Genomic DNA, 14,625 nt, shown 5'->3' with positions numbered 1-14,625 from the left:
AAGCATGTCAGAAGGACACCTTCTGATCAATTGCTTGTATCTTTCCCAAGCTTCATAGAGGGATTCACCTTTCTTCTGTCTGAAGGTCTAGAATTCAACTCTAAGCTTACTCAATTTTTGAGGTGGAAAAAATTTGGCCAGAAAGGCATTGACCAGCTTTTCCCAAGAGTTCAGGCTTTCCTTAGGTTGTGAATCCAACCATACTCTAGCTCTGTCTCTTACAGCAAAGGGAAAAAGCATAAGCCTGTAGACCTCGGGATCAACCCCATTGGTCTTGACAGTGTCACAGATTTGCAAGAATTCAGCCAAAAATTAATGAGGATCTTCCAATGGAAGTCCATGAAACTTGCAATTCTGTTGCATCAGAGAAACTAATTGAGGCTTGAGCTCAAAGTTGTTTGCTCCAATGGTAGGAATTGAGATGCTTCTCCCATAGAAGTCGGGAGTAGGTGCAGTAAAGTCACCAAGTACTTTCCCTGCATTGTTGGCATTGTTGTTGTTTTCGGCTGCCATGGCTTCTTCTTGTTTGAAAATTTCTGTTAGGTCCTCTCCAGAGAGTTGTGCTTTAGTTTCTCTTAGCTTTCTCTTCAAGGTCCTTTCAGGTTCAGGATCAGCTTCAACAAGAATGTCTTTGTCCTTGCTCCTGCTCATATGAAAAAAAGGAGAAGAAAGTATGGAATCCTCTATGTCACAGTATAGAGATTCCTTGAGATGTCAGAGGAAAAGAAGAATAGAAGGAGGAGGTAGAAAGGAGAGAATTCGAACTTATAGAGAGAGGGGGTCCGAATTGCACCTTGAGGAAGAGTGTTAGTCCATTAAATAGAAGGATGTGAGAAGAGGGAAAGAATTTTCGAAATTAAATTAAAAAAAATTTGAATTAATTAAAAGAAATTTTGAAAAATTGGTTGATGATTTTCAAAAATTAAAATTGAGAAAGTAGTTAAGTGATTTTGAAAAAGATTTTGAAATCAGAAATAAAAAAATGATTGAAAATTATTTTGAAAAAGATGTGATTGAGAAGATATGATTGAGAAAATATGGTTTTAAAAAGATATGATTGACAAACAATTAAAAAGATTGGATTTTTAAAATTAATGTCTTGGCTAACAAGAAATTTAAAAGATATGATTCTAAAATTCAATTATTGAACCTTTCTTAACAAGGATGAAATTTTTGAATCAAATCACTAATTGTTAGCAAGGATTTTCGAAAATAGTAAAAAAAATGGAAAGGATTTGATTTTTAAAAGATATGATTGAAAAGATATGATTTGAAAAAGATTTGATTTTGAAAAAGTATGAAAATTTGAAGAAGATTTGAATTAAAAACAAAATCTTCCCTCTTGTGCCATCCTGGCGTTAAACGCCCAGAATGGTATCTGTTATGGCGTTTAACGCCCAAAATACTACCATTTTGGGCGTTTAACGCCCAGCCAGGTACCCTGGCTGGCGTTTAAACGCCAGTTTTCCTTCCTCACTGGGCGTTTTGAACGCCCAGCTTTTTCTGTGTAATTGCTCTGCTGAATGTTCTGAATCTTCAATTCTCTGTATTATTGACTTGAAAAGACATAGTTTTGAAAATATTTTTGAATTTTTAGAGAATAATAACAAAATGAAACTAAATCTTGAAGAACTAAGATCAAATAAACAATGCATGCAAGACACCAAACTTAGAAATTTTCATATTAGAGACACTAAGAAATTTAGAATACATATGAGAAACAAAAAACACACAAAACAAGAGAATTTAAAGATCAGAGCAAGGAAATCATCAAGAACAACTTGAAGATTAATGAAGAACATAATGCATATATTCGAAAAAATGCAAGAAGAATAAAGACATGCAATTGACACCAAACTTAAAAATTGACACTAGACACAAATAAGAAACACAAAATAAATTTTTTTATAAATTTTTTTGTATTTTTTTCGAAAATTATTTAGAAAAAAAAAATAAGGATTTCAAAATTTTTAATAAGAATTCCAGGAATCATGCAATGTTAGTCTAAAGCTTCAGTCTAAACGATTAGACATGGCTAGGCAAGCTTCAGCAGACATTACATACAACAGCCAAATTGATAGGAATCAAGTAGCTTTTGTGATGATAAAAGCATCATCTGAAACTCTAGAATTCGTTCTTAAAAATTCTGAAGAATAAAATAAAGTTACCTATGATGACATGTCACCATGTCATGTTTTTCTATGCTTTTTCATACAAGAAATTGATGATTTGTGCTTAAATATTGAATGCTTTTGTACTTAATTGGTATATTTCCTTAATCTTTTAATTTTATAAATCTTGTAGGAAATAAGAAGAAGAAGAAGCAAAGAAGCACAAAATAAGTTAAAAAGGAGAAAAAAGAGCTTTGGGGCACACTTTGGAGGCTTAGGCCACGCTTTTAAAAGCGTGGCCCATGACCAAATCAAGGAAGAGAAGCGTGGCCCAAAGGAAGAAAAGCGTAGCTCAAAACAAGGAGCAAGAGCACAAAGCTCTTACCGAGAGCTTTAGAGCTCTTGTGGAGAGCTTTACTTCAAATAATCAAAAGCCAAGCTCTTGCAAAGAGCTTAAAAGCTCTTGCCAAGAGCTTTTTTGGGCTTGCCTCAAGGAAAATGAGCATTGGAAGCAAATTTTCTCTAAGTTAAAATCTGGAAGCTCACAGCATGACCATGCCTCCTTCAAAGGTCTATAACTTGAGCTACAAAAGTCCGATTGATGTGCTTCCAATTGCGTTGGAAAGCTGACATTCAGAGCTTTCCAACGATATATAGTAATTCATATTTGGCATGAAATTGAGGGACGAGTAAAAGGCATCTTTAAGGACCAAAAACAAGCAAAAATGAATCAAAGTGGCTTCACCAGGATTCGAAGAGGGAGACCAAGGGAAGCAAGGAAGTAGCGCTCTGCTCATGAAAATGTAAGAAAAAGGGCTCACAAAATGCTTCCATCATGGTTCGAACTTGGAGTTTCTCTCCAAAACAAATGGGTGCTTCTAATAGAGCTCTTACGGAGAGCTTTGAAGCTCTTGGGGAGAGCTTTGCCCTGGGAGTGTGACCCATGGTCCAAAAATCAAATTAATTCAATCCTGCACCAAAATTTAAAAGCCCATGGATATCACTTCAAGGAACAAGAACAAGTTAGCTTAGGAATTTATTTTTAATTGTAATTTGTTTAGAATTTTATTTTTCATTTTCATTTTTATTTTGTGAAAAGCCTATAAAAAGGCATCAGCTTCATTTCTTAGAGGGGCTCCATTAGAAAGTATTAGGGGGAATTGGGAAGGGGAATTGATCTCTCTTCTTCCTTGTTCTTGCTTCTACACTTTTTACTCTTTGTTTTGGATCTTGGGTGGAGAATTGAAGAAATTTTGTTTCAATCTCACCTTGAATTCTTTCTTGTTTAGTTTTCTGCATAATTGAATTTCAATTTCTGTTTACTGTTTCATTCTTCTACTCCTTCTGCAATTTACTTTTCCTTATTTCTTTGCAATTGTTCTTGTTGGATCAAGGAAGGATTTGAGATCTAGACTTGTTTCCTAGTCTCTTCCACTCCTGAGATCTTCAACCTTCTTTTAAATTGCTGCAATTAAGCATCAGTCACTTTCCGTTTTACTTCTTCAAGTAATTTTACTTTTCTGTTTGAAATTTGCTATAATTTCCTTTTGCTGCAAGTTAAAATTCAATTTACATTGAGTTTGCTTTTGATCTTTGGTTTCCATTGCTTCTGTTCTCATTGCTTTCAATTTACTTTCATGCAATTTAAATCTTCTTGTTCCTCTGCACTTTACATTAGATGCTTGCTGTGGGCTTGAATTACATTCCTTGCAACTTTACATTTTCTGCAATTGCTCTAAGTTACTGATTTACTACTTTCATTTAAATTTCCTGCACCCAATTCCCTTTACATTTTATGCAATTTACATTTCTTGTCATTTAAGATTTTGCCAATTTACATTCCTTGCCCTTTACGTTTATGCTCATTTACTTTCTGCAACTTTTAATTCACTGCCATTTACTTTCTGTTGGCTACATTCCATCAAATTTAACTTCAATGTTAGCTTGACTAAACTAATCACCCACTAAAGTTGCTTGATCCATCAATCCCTATGGGATTGACCTCACTCTAAGTGAGTTTTACTACTTGATGCGACCCGGTACACTTGCCGGTTAGTTTTAGGTGTTTTGGAAATTCGTTTTTCCATAAAAACACCCATCAAGTTTTTGGCGCCGTTGCCGGGGATTGATTTAGATCAACAATGATTAAGTGGGTGAGAAGTCTAGATCAAGCATTTTCTTTATTTTTGTTTTCTGTTTTAGATTGAAACCAAGGTGTTTGAGTTATTGCCTCACTAAGAAATTCATCTCTGAGATATGAATTTCAATTTTCCTTGGTGTTGTGTTTTACAAAATTCAAATGGAGTTCAACTCATCTTATGATCAAACAAATTTTATGGGATATTACCCACCATCACCAATCTCTATTGGTGGCTGGGAATATCACCAAGAAAATACAAATTCTAAGCACTCCAATCCATGGAGATTTGCTTCATAGACACAAGATTAGCAAGAAAACCATATGGGATATTTCCTTCCACCACAAAATGATGCAAGTCATGATTCTAATGGTGGCTGGAAAGGGAATTCTAATGCTCCATATGATATTCATCCAAAGATATCATCACTTGACCATGCTTCAACAGAAAGCCCCTTTCAAAACTCACCATCCACACAAACTTCCATGAACCACTCAAGGTTCTCAAAGCTTGAGTCCATGCTCAAAAGATATGAGGAGAAGACAACGAAAGTTTAGAAAGAACAAGAAAACTCCCTCAAAAACATGGAAGTGCAGCTAGCTCAATTGGTGAGTGCAACGAAGAAGGAGGAAAAACAAGAGGAAGAGGCTACTGCATCAAGTGAACTTTCAATAAAGAATGAGGTGGTTGAAAATGAAACTGCACTTGAGATGACAAGGGAACATGAATACTCACAACTCTCACAAACGTCCCTGACCCAAAAACTCTCAACAATTGAATCTGTGATTGAAAAATATGAAGAGGAGATGAAGAAATGTTGGGAAGATAAACAAACCTCCTCAATGAAAAAGCTATTAAGTCAAATGTTGGGTGCAAAGAAAGGAGTGGAGGAGCAAGAAAGTGAGGAAGTCATTCCAAACTCAAGTGAAGCAGAGAAGTACATAGAAGAAACGCTCATGGAACCTCCTATTCAAAAGGCTCTGGATGAATACAAAACTCCAATAATCACACAGCAACCAAGTCTTGAATCCAAAGAAGTGAAGGCAACTAGCAAGAACACCAATTCTGTCCCTAATCCAGCAAGCAAGATCAATCAAGCCATTTGCAAAAGGAAACTTGCTGAGGAAAGGCCAAGACAAGGGACACTAGCTGAATCTTCTCCCCCCTTGAGGTCATTCCTCTTAACAAACTGGAAGAAGAGGAAGAAAGTGAACAACATGTCAGCCGTAGGTATAATTTCTCTTCTCTGCTTTGTTTTCGTTCTTTGTTTTGATTAAATTCAATAAATTGGCATATGGTTACATTCTAAGTTTGGTGTTGCCTTGCAACAAATTGTTTTCAATCTTTTTGGATGATTGCATCAAATCAAAAATTGAAAGTGACACACCAAGATTCTAAGTTTGGTGTGCCACTTATTTTCTATGCAATTCATTCAAGCAACACTACTTGTCTGCATAATCATAATGCCTCTGCAGTTTTATTTTTCTCTTTTAATTTGACTCTTTTTCATTCTACTTTCTTTAGTCATTTTTTTTGTTTTTAAACGCTTTCATTTTAGTTTTCTTATTCACTGTGTTTGTTAATACATCACCAAGAGAGCTTTATTCATGACAGATTCTTGACTTGGTGATTGTACTTAACAAATAACAGTTTCATTTACTTAGTTTTAATTCAAATAAATTGACATATGATTGCATTCTAAGTTTGGTGTTACTATGCAACAAAATTTGATTCCAATTCTTACAAGATACTTGCATTAATTCCAAGTGAAAGTGTCACACTAAGTTTGGTGTGCCACTTATCTTTTATGCAATGTATTGTGCACACCTTCTTATCTATACAATCAAAATGTCTTTGTCTCTTATGCCTTGATTATTACCTTTAATTTTGCTTGCTTAAAACACATGTGCTACTAATATTTCATTGTATAAGACATTCATGATCCATCTTAGCCCCATAGCCATTGTTCTAATTGTTGCTTGAGGATGAACAAGCATTCTGAGTTTGGCAAGGGAAAGGGAAGAATAAGAGGAAAATGACAATAATAGAGAAGATGGACTACAAGGTTGTAAAGTTCCTTTTCCTCTCCTTTGTTTCCAGCACTTTATTTTGCATGATTGTCTTTATATTCTCTGTATGCATGTGTGGTATGAATAAGCATAGCTTGAATATTGATTTGTAACATGTTGCCATGCCATTATGACTACCAACTTGAGTTTTGTAAAGCTTAAAGCAGTAAAGCATCATGATCATAAACAAACAAGGCATTAAAGAAGAACTTAGCATGTGCATACAAGTATTGGAAAGCTAGTATGATTAATTGTTGCTCAATTGCATTGGATTTTATTTAATTGAAGTTTTTATTTAGTACATTTTGTGAAATCTTTTGAAAATCATAAAAACCTTGAAGAAGCAAATACAAATTAAGGTAAAAAAAAAGGGAAAGAATGAGAAAGCTGAAGGCTCTGAGTACCAATGACAATATGTTAAGTACTTGTGGTGTTTATGTATCAAGCCAAATGCTTGAAAACAAAACACTTAGAAGTCAAGGCTAGGCTCAAGTGCAAAAGCACTCCCTCAAAGCTCAAGGTTCTGAGCATCAATGATTAGAGAGTCAAGAAAAGAAAAGAAAAATGAGCTTAATGAAGTCCTCTAATTCAAATGCTTGTGGTGCTTATGTATCAAGTGGTAATACTTGAAAACAAAGCATTTAGAATCGTAGCTTTGTTATTAACTCATGGGGCAAAGCACCCAAAAGGAGAAGCTAATAAGAAAATCAAAAGCTTGTTTCAAGGGAAAATTATAAGGAAAAAGATTTCATAAATTGAGCTAGATAGAAGCATCAATCATTTATATTTCTTTTGTGATTGTAGCATGCATAAGAAACTAGCCTACCATGAATATTAACTTGCTATTCTTCTTACCTTGGATTGTCAATCTTAAATTGCATGATTCTTTTCTTGCTTGGGGACAAGCAAGGTTTAAGTTTGGTGTTGTGATGACATGTCACCATGTCATGTTTTTCTATGCTTTTTCATACAAGAAATTGATGATTTGTGCTTAAATATTGAATGCTTTTGTACTTAATTGGTATATTTCCTTAATCTTTTAATTTTATAAATCTTGTAGGAAATAAGAAGAAGAAGAAGAAGCAAAGAAGCACAAAATAAGTTAAAAAGGAGAAAAAAAGAGCTTTGGGACACACTTTGAAGTTGGAGCACACTTTGGAGGCTTAGGCCACGCTTTTAAAAGCGTGGCCCATGACCAAATCAAGGAAGAGAAGCGTGGCCCAAAGGAAGAAAAGCGTAGCTCAAAACAAGGAGCAAGAGCACAAAGCTCTTGCCGAGAGCTTTAGAGCTCTTGTGGAGAGCTTTACTTCAAATAATCAAAAGCCAAGCTCTTGCCAAGAGCTTTTTCGGGCTTGCCTCAAGGAAAATGAGCATTGGAAGCAAATTTTCTCTAAGTTAAAATCTGGGCGCTCACAGTATGACCATGCCTCGTTCAAATGGCTATAACTTGAGCTACAAAAGTCTGATTGATGTGCTTCCAGTTGCGTTAGAAAGCTGACATTCAGAGCTTTCCAACGATATATGGCAATCCATATTTGGCATGAAATTGAGGTACGAGTGAAAGGCATCTTTAAGAACCAAAAACAAGCAAAAATGAATCAAAGTGGCTTCACCAGGATTCGAAGAGGGAGACCAAGGGAAGCAAGGAAGTAGCGCTCTCCTCATGAAATTGTAAGAAAAAAGGCTCACAAAATACTTCCATCATGGTTCGAACTTGGAGTTTCTCTCCAAAACAAAGGGGTGCTTCTAATAGCTTTGAAGCTCTTGGGGAGAGCTTTGCCCTAGGAGTGTGACCCATGGTCCAAAAATCAAATTAATTCAATCCTGCACCAAAATTTAAAAGCCCATGGACATCACTTCAAGGCACAAGAACAAGTTAGCTTAGGAATTTATTTTTAATTGTAATTTGTTTAGAATTTCATTTTTCATTTTCATTTTTATTTTGTGAAAAGCCTATAAAAAGGTATCTGCTTCATTTCTTTGAGGAGCTCCATTAGAAAGTATTAGGGGGAATTGGGAAGGGGAATTGATCTCTCTTCTTCCTTGTTCTTGCTTCTACACTTTTTACTCTTTGTTTTGGATCTTGGGTGGAGAATTGAAGAAATTTTGTTTCAATCTCACCTTGAATTCTTTCTTGTTTAGTTTTCTGCATAATTGAATTTCAATTTCTGTTTACTGTTTCATTCTTCTACTCCTTCTGCAATTTACTTTTCCTTATTTCTTTGCAATTGTTCTTGTTGGATCAAGGAAGGATTTGAGATCTAGACTTGTTTTCTAGTCTCTTCCACTCCTGAGATCTTCAACCTTCTTTTAAATTGCTGCAATTAAGCATCAGTCACTTTCCGTTTTACTTCTTCAAGTAATTTTACTTTTCTGTTTGAAATTTGCTATGATTTCCTTTTGCTGCAAGTTAAAATTCAATTTACATTGAGTTTGATTTTGATCTTTGGTTTCCATTGCTTCTGTTCTCATTGCTTTCAATTTACTTTCATGCAATTTAAATCTTCTTGTTCCTCTACACTTTACATTAGATGCTTGCTGTGAGCTTGAATTACATTTCTTGCAACTTTACATTTTCTGCAATTGCTCTAAGTTACTGATTTACTGCTTTCATTTAAATTTCCTGCACCCAATCCCCTTTACATTTTATGCAATTTACATTTCTTGTCATTTAAGATTTTGCCAATTTACTTTTCTTGCTCTTTAAGTTTCTGTCCAATTCACTTTTTGCATTTTTAAATTCCTTGTCATTTACATTCTGTTGGCTACAATTTCACACAATTCACTCAATGTTAGCTTGACTAAACTAATCACCCACTAAAGTTGCTTGATCCATCAATCCCTGTGGGATCGACCTCACTCTAAGTGAGTTTTACTACTTGATGCGACCCGGTACACTTGCCGGTTAGTTTTAGGTGTTTTGGAAATTTGTTTTTCCATAAAAACACCCATCAACCTAATCTAAGCAACAAGATGAATCGTTAGTTGTCCAAACTCGAACAATTCCCGGCAACGGCGCCAAAAACTTGGTGCACGAAATTGTGATCATCAATGGCGCCAACAACTTGGTACGCACAATTGTAATCTCAACTCTTTGTCACAACTCCGCACAACTAACCAGCAAGTGCACTGGGTCGTCCAAGTAATAAACCTTACGTGAGTAAGGGTCGATCCCACGGAGATTGTCGGCTTGAATCAAGCTATGGTCATCTTGTAAATCTCAGTCAGACGGATTCAAATGGTTATGGAGAATTGATAATTAAAAGATGAATAAAACATAAAATAAGAAAGAGGTACTTATGTAATTCATTGGTGAGAATTTCAGATAAGCGCATGAAGATGCTTTGTTCCTCCTGAACTTCTGCTTTCCTATTGTTTTCATCCAATCATTCATACTCCTTTCCATGGCAAGCTGTATGTTGGGTTTCACCGTTGTCAATGGCTACCTCCCGTCCTCTCAGTGAAAATGGTCCAAATGCGCTGTCACCGTGATAAATCACTATTTTATGGTTTATCTTGTGCTCAATTGAGTGGATTTTATCAACTCTTTACCCACTTATTCATACTATTTGCATGGTTTTACATTTTCCTTCCTAATTATGTGCTTTGATTGAAAACATGCTTCTTTGGCTTTAAGTTCCCTATGTTTAAATCCTCTCTTATTACCATTAGATGCCTTGATATGTGTGTTAAGTGTTTTCAGAGACTACAGGGCAGGAATGGCTCAGAGGATGGAAAGGAAGCATGCAAAAGTGGAAGGAATACAAGAAGTTGGAGAAATTGCTAAGCTGTCCAACCTGACCTCTCTGCACTCAAATGGCTATAACTTTAGCTACAGAGGTCCAAACGATGCGGTTCCAGTTGCGTTGGAAAGCTAACGTCCGGGGCTTCGATTTGATATGTAATCTGCTATAGTTTCCCTGATGCTAGGCGACGCGATCGCGTGCTCCATGCGGCCGTGTCGCAGTGACGAAAATCAGCATGTTTGAATTCGCAACCAGCGAATTCTGGGCTGTTTCTGACCCAGTTTGCGGCCCAGAAAATGCATATTAGAGGCTATAAAGTGGGGGAATGCATCCATTCTTCATCAAGCTTTCACATTCACAATTTTAGGAGTAGATGTAGTTTTTAGAGAGAGAGGTTCTCTCCTCTCTCTTAGGATTAGGATTTATGATTTCTCTTAGTTTTAGGAGTGACTCTCGTTCCCAGATTCAATGTTCTTTTTATTTATTTTCTCAATTTAATTTATGAATGTCTATGTCAGATTTAAGTTCTTTTGTTAATGCAATTCGAGGTATTTTCAGATTTAATTTTGCTTTGCTTATATTGATGCTTTTAATTTAATTTAGATATTTTTCTCCCTTTTGGCTTTGGTCAAGTGATTGGTAATACTTGAGTTATCAAACTCAGCAAGTGATTGAAATTGGCAGATTCTGCTTGGGCTAGGATTGCTCTAAAAGCTAGTCTCTCCATAGGAGTTGACTAGGACTTGAGAATCAAGCAAATTAGTCCACTTAACCTTCCGTTGTTTAATAAAGGCTGACCAAGTGGGATTAAAACCCAATTCTCTTCATACCTGATAAGGATAACTAGGATAGGAATTCCAATTCTTATACCTTGCCAAGAGATTTTATTATTATTATTTTATTTTACTTGTCATATAACATATTTCCTCCTTACTTCCAAAACCCCAATTTACAAACTCATAACCAATAATAAGAACATACCTCCCTGCAATTCCTTGAGAAGACGACCCGAGGTTTAAATACTCGGTTATCAATTTTAAAGGGGTTTGTTACTTGTGACAACCAAAACGTTTGTATGAAAGGACTTTTGAAGGTTTAGAAACTATACTTGCAACGAGGATTTATCTGCAAATTTCTAGACCACGCAAAAGTTCCTCTCATCACACCGCACGTCTAATCATCTGTCGGTTCTCGATCATGTTGGCATAGGATCCATTGATCCTTTTGCGTCTGTCATTACGCCCAACACTCACGAGTTTGAAGCTCGTCACAGTCATCCCTTCCCAGATCCTACTCGGAATACCACAGACAAGGTTTAGATTTTTCGGATCTCAGGAATGGCCGCCAATAATTCTAGCCTATACCACGAAGGTTCCAATTTTAGATTAGAAACCCAAGAGATACACATTCAAGCTTGTTTGCATGTAGAACGGAAGTGGTTGTCAGGCACGCGTTCATAGGTGAGAATGGTGATGAGTTTCACATAATCATCACATTCATCATGTTCTTGAGTGCGAATGAATATCTTGGAGAAGAAATAGGCTTGAGTTGAATAGAAAAACAATAGTACTTTGCATTAATTCATGAGGAACAGCAGAGCTTCACACCTTAATCTATGGTGTGTAGAAACTCCACCGTTGAAAATACATAAGAACAAAAGGTCTAGGAATGGCCGAATGGCCAGCCCCCTAAAAGGTCTAAGATAGCATAAGACTAATCAAAGATTCCAAGATGAAAATACAATAGCAAAAGGTCCTATTTATAGAGAACTAGTAACCTAGGGTTTACAAAAATGAGTAAATGATGCAGAAATCCACTTCCGGGCCCACTTGGTGTGTGCTTGGGCTGAGCGTTGAAGCTTTCACATGTAGAGACATTTCTTGGAGTTAAACGCCAGCTTTGGTGCCAGTTTGGGCGTTTAACTCCAGCTTTTATGTCAGTTCTAGCGTTTTGACACCAGAATTTTTATGCTGACTTGGAATGCCGGTTTGGGCCATCAAATCTCGGGCAAAGTCTGAACTATTATATATTGTTGGAAATCCCATAATGTCTACTTTCCAACGCAATTCAGAGCGCACCAATTGGGCTTCTGTAGCTCCAGAAAATCCACTTCGAGTGCAGGGAGGTTAAAATCCAACAGCATCTGCAGTCCTTTTTCAGCCTCTGAATCAGATTTTTGCTCAGGTACCTCAATTTCAGCCAGAAAATACCTGAAATCATAGAAAAACACACAAACTCATAGTAAAGCCCAAAAATGTGAATTTTAAATAAAAACTAATAAAAATATAATAAAAAGTGACTAAAACATATTAAAAACTACCTAAAAACAATGCCAAAAAGCGTATAAATTATCCGCTCATCAGTGGGGATCCTGTGTGGCCCACAGATCCTAAGGGGTCAAGGACTTAGCATCCCTGCTCCATTTAGGCATGCAAATTGCCCTTAGAGTGCAATTCTGGTGTTAAACGCCAGGTTGCTACTTGTTTCTGGCGTTTAACGCCAGCTTTTCTCCCTTTCTTGGCGTTTAACGCAACTTGGTGCCCTGTTCTAGCGTTAAACACCAGTCTGGTGCCTATTTATGGCATTGAATGCCCAGAATGGTGCCAGACTGGGTGTTTAACGCCCATTCTTCTACTCTTACTGGCGTTTAAACGCCAGTAAGCTCTTCCTCCAGGGTGAGCTGTTTTTAATGATGTTTTTCATTCTGTTTTTGATTTTTCAGTTGTTTTTGTGACTTCACATGATCATCAACCTAAAGAAAACATAAAATAACAATGGAAAATAAATAGATATAATTAAATAACATTGGGTTGCCTCCTAATAAGCGCTTCTTTAATGTCAATAGCTTGACAGTGAGCTCTCATGGAGACTCACAGATAATCAGAGCAGGGTTGGGGCCTCTCAACACCAAACTTAGAGTTTGGTTAAGGCCTCCCAACACCAAACTTAGAGTTTGGTTGTGGCCTTCCAACACCAAACTTAGAGTTTGAATGTGGGGGTTTTTTTTAACTCTGTATTGAGAGAAGCTTTTCATGCTTCCTCTCTATGGTTACAAAAGAAGAACCTTGAGTCTTGAATACAAGGTAGTCTTCATTCAACTGAAGGACCAACTCTCCTCTGTCAACATCAATCATAGCTTTTGCTATGGCTAGGAAGGGTCTGCTAAGGATGATGGATTCATCCTCATCTTTCCCAGTATCTAGGATTATGAAATCATTAGGGATGTAAAGGCCTTCAACCTTCACTAGCACGTCCTCTACTAGTCCATAAGCCTGTTTCATTGATTTGTCTGCCATCTCTAGTGAGATTCTTACAGCTTGTACCTCAAAGATTCCCAGTTTTTCCATTACAGAGAGTGGCATGAGGTTTATTCCTGACACCAGGTCACACAGAGCTTTCTCAAAGGTCATGGTGCCTATGGTACAAGGTATGAAGAATTTTTCGGGATCCAGTTTCTTCTGAGGTAATGTCTGCCTCATTAATGCACTCAGTTCTTTGGTGAACAAGGGGGGTTCATCCTCCCAAGTCTCATTACCAAACAACTTGGCATTCAGCTTCATGATTGCTCCTAGATACTTGGCAACTTACTCTTTAGTGATGTCTTCATCCTCTTCAGAGGAAGAATATTCATCAGAGCTCATGAATGGCAGAAGGAAGTTCAATGGAATCTCTACGGTCTCTGTATGAGCCTTAGATTCCTTTGGTTCCTCAAAGGAAAACTCCTTCCTATCCAGAGGACATCCCATGAGGCTTTTCTCACTGGGACTCACGTCCTCCTCACTCTATCCAGGTTCAGCCATGTTGGTCATGGTTATGGCCTTGCACTCTCTCTTGGGATTTTCTTCTGTATTACTTGGGAGAGTACTGGGAGGAGTTTCAGTAATCTTCTTACTCAGCTGACCCACCTGTGCCTCCAAATTTCTAATGGAAGACCTTGTTTCATTCATGAAACTTAGTGTGGTCTTAGATAGATCAGAGACTCTAGTTGCCAGGCCAGAATGCCTCTGTTCAGAATTCTCTATTTGTTGGTGAAAAGATGATGGAAAAGGCTTGCTATTGCTAAACCTATTTCTTCCACCATTATTATTGAAGCCTTGTTGAGGCTTCTGTTGGTCCTTCTATGAGAAATTTGGATGATTTCTCCATGAAGGATTATAGGTGTTTCCATAGGGTTCTTCCATGTAATTCACCTCTGCCATTGCAGGGTTCTCAGGATCATAAGCTTCTTTTTCAGAAGATGCTTCTTTAGTACTATTGGATGCAGCCTGCAATCCATTCAGACTCTGAGAAATCATATTGACTTGCTGAGTCAATATTTTGTTCTGAGCCAATATGGCATTCAGAGTATCAATTTTAAGAACTCCCTTCTTCTGAGGAATCCCATTGTTCACAGGATTCCTCTCAGAGGTGTACATGAACTGGTTATTTGCAACCATTTCAATGAGTTCCTGAGCTTCTGCAGGGGTTTCAAATGAAGAGATCCTCCTGCAGAATGGTCCAATGACATTTTTGACAACTCAGACAGACCATCATAGAATATACATATAATGCTTCATTCTGG

At 36.9% G+C, this 14,625-nt stretch overlaps 1 non-coding gene across 1 annotated transcript; it reads left to right on the top strand.

Annotated features, from left to right (window-relative positions):
• On the top strand, positions 1-108 carry LOC112732039 (small nucleolar RNA R71). Its single transcript, XR_003167781.1, has one exon. It is a non-coding gene; the product is annotated as a small nucleolar RNA R71 (small nucleolar RNA).
• The last annotated feature ends 14,517 nt before the right edge of the window (positions 109-14,625 follow it).

Source organism: Arachis hypogaea, chromosome 12 (genome assembly GCF_003086295.3).
Source record: "Arachis hypogaea cultivar Tifrunner chromosome 12, arahy.Tifrunner.gnm2.J5K5, whole genome shotgun sequence".
NCBI classification, from domain to species: domain Eukaryota; kingdom Viridiplantae; phylum Streptophyta; class Magnoliopsida; order Fabales; family Fabaceae; genus Arachis; species Arachis hypogaea.
Note: the sequence above shows the minus strand (reverse complement) of the source record. Positions and strands in the feature narration are given on the sequence as shown.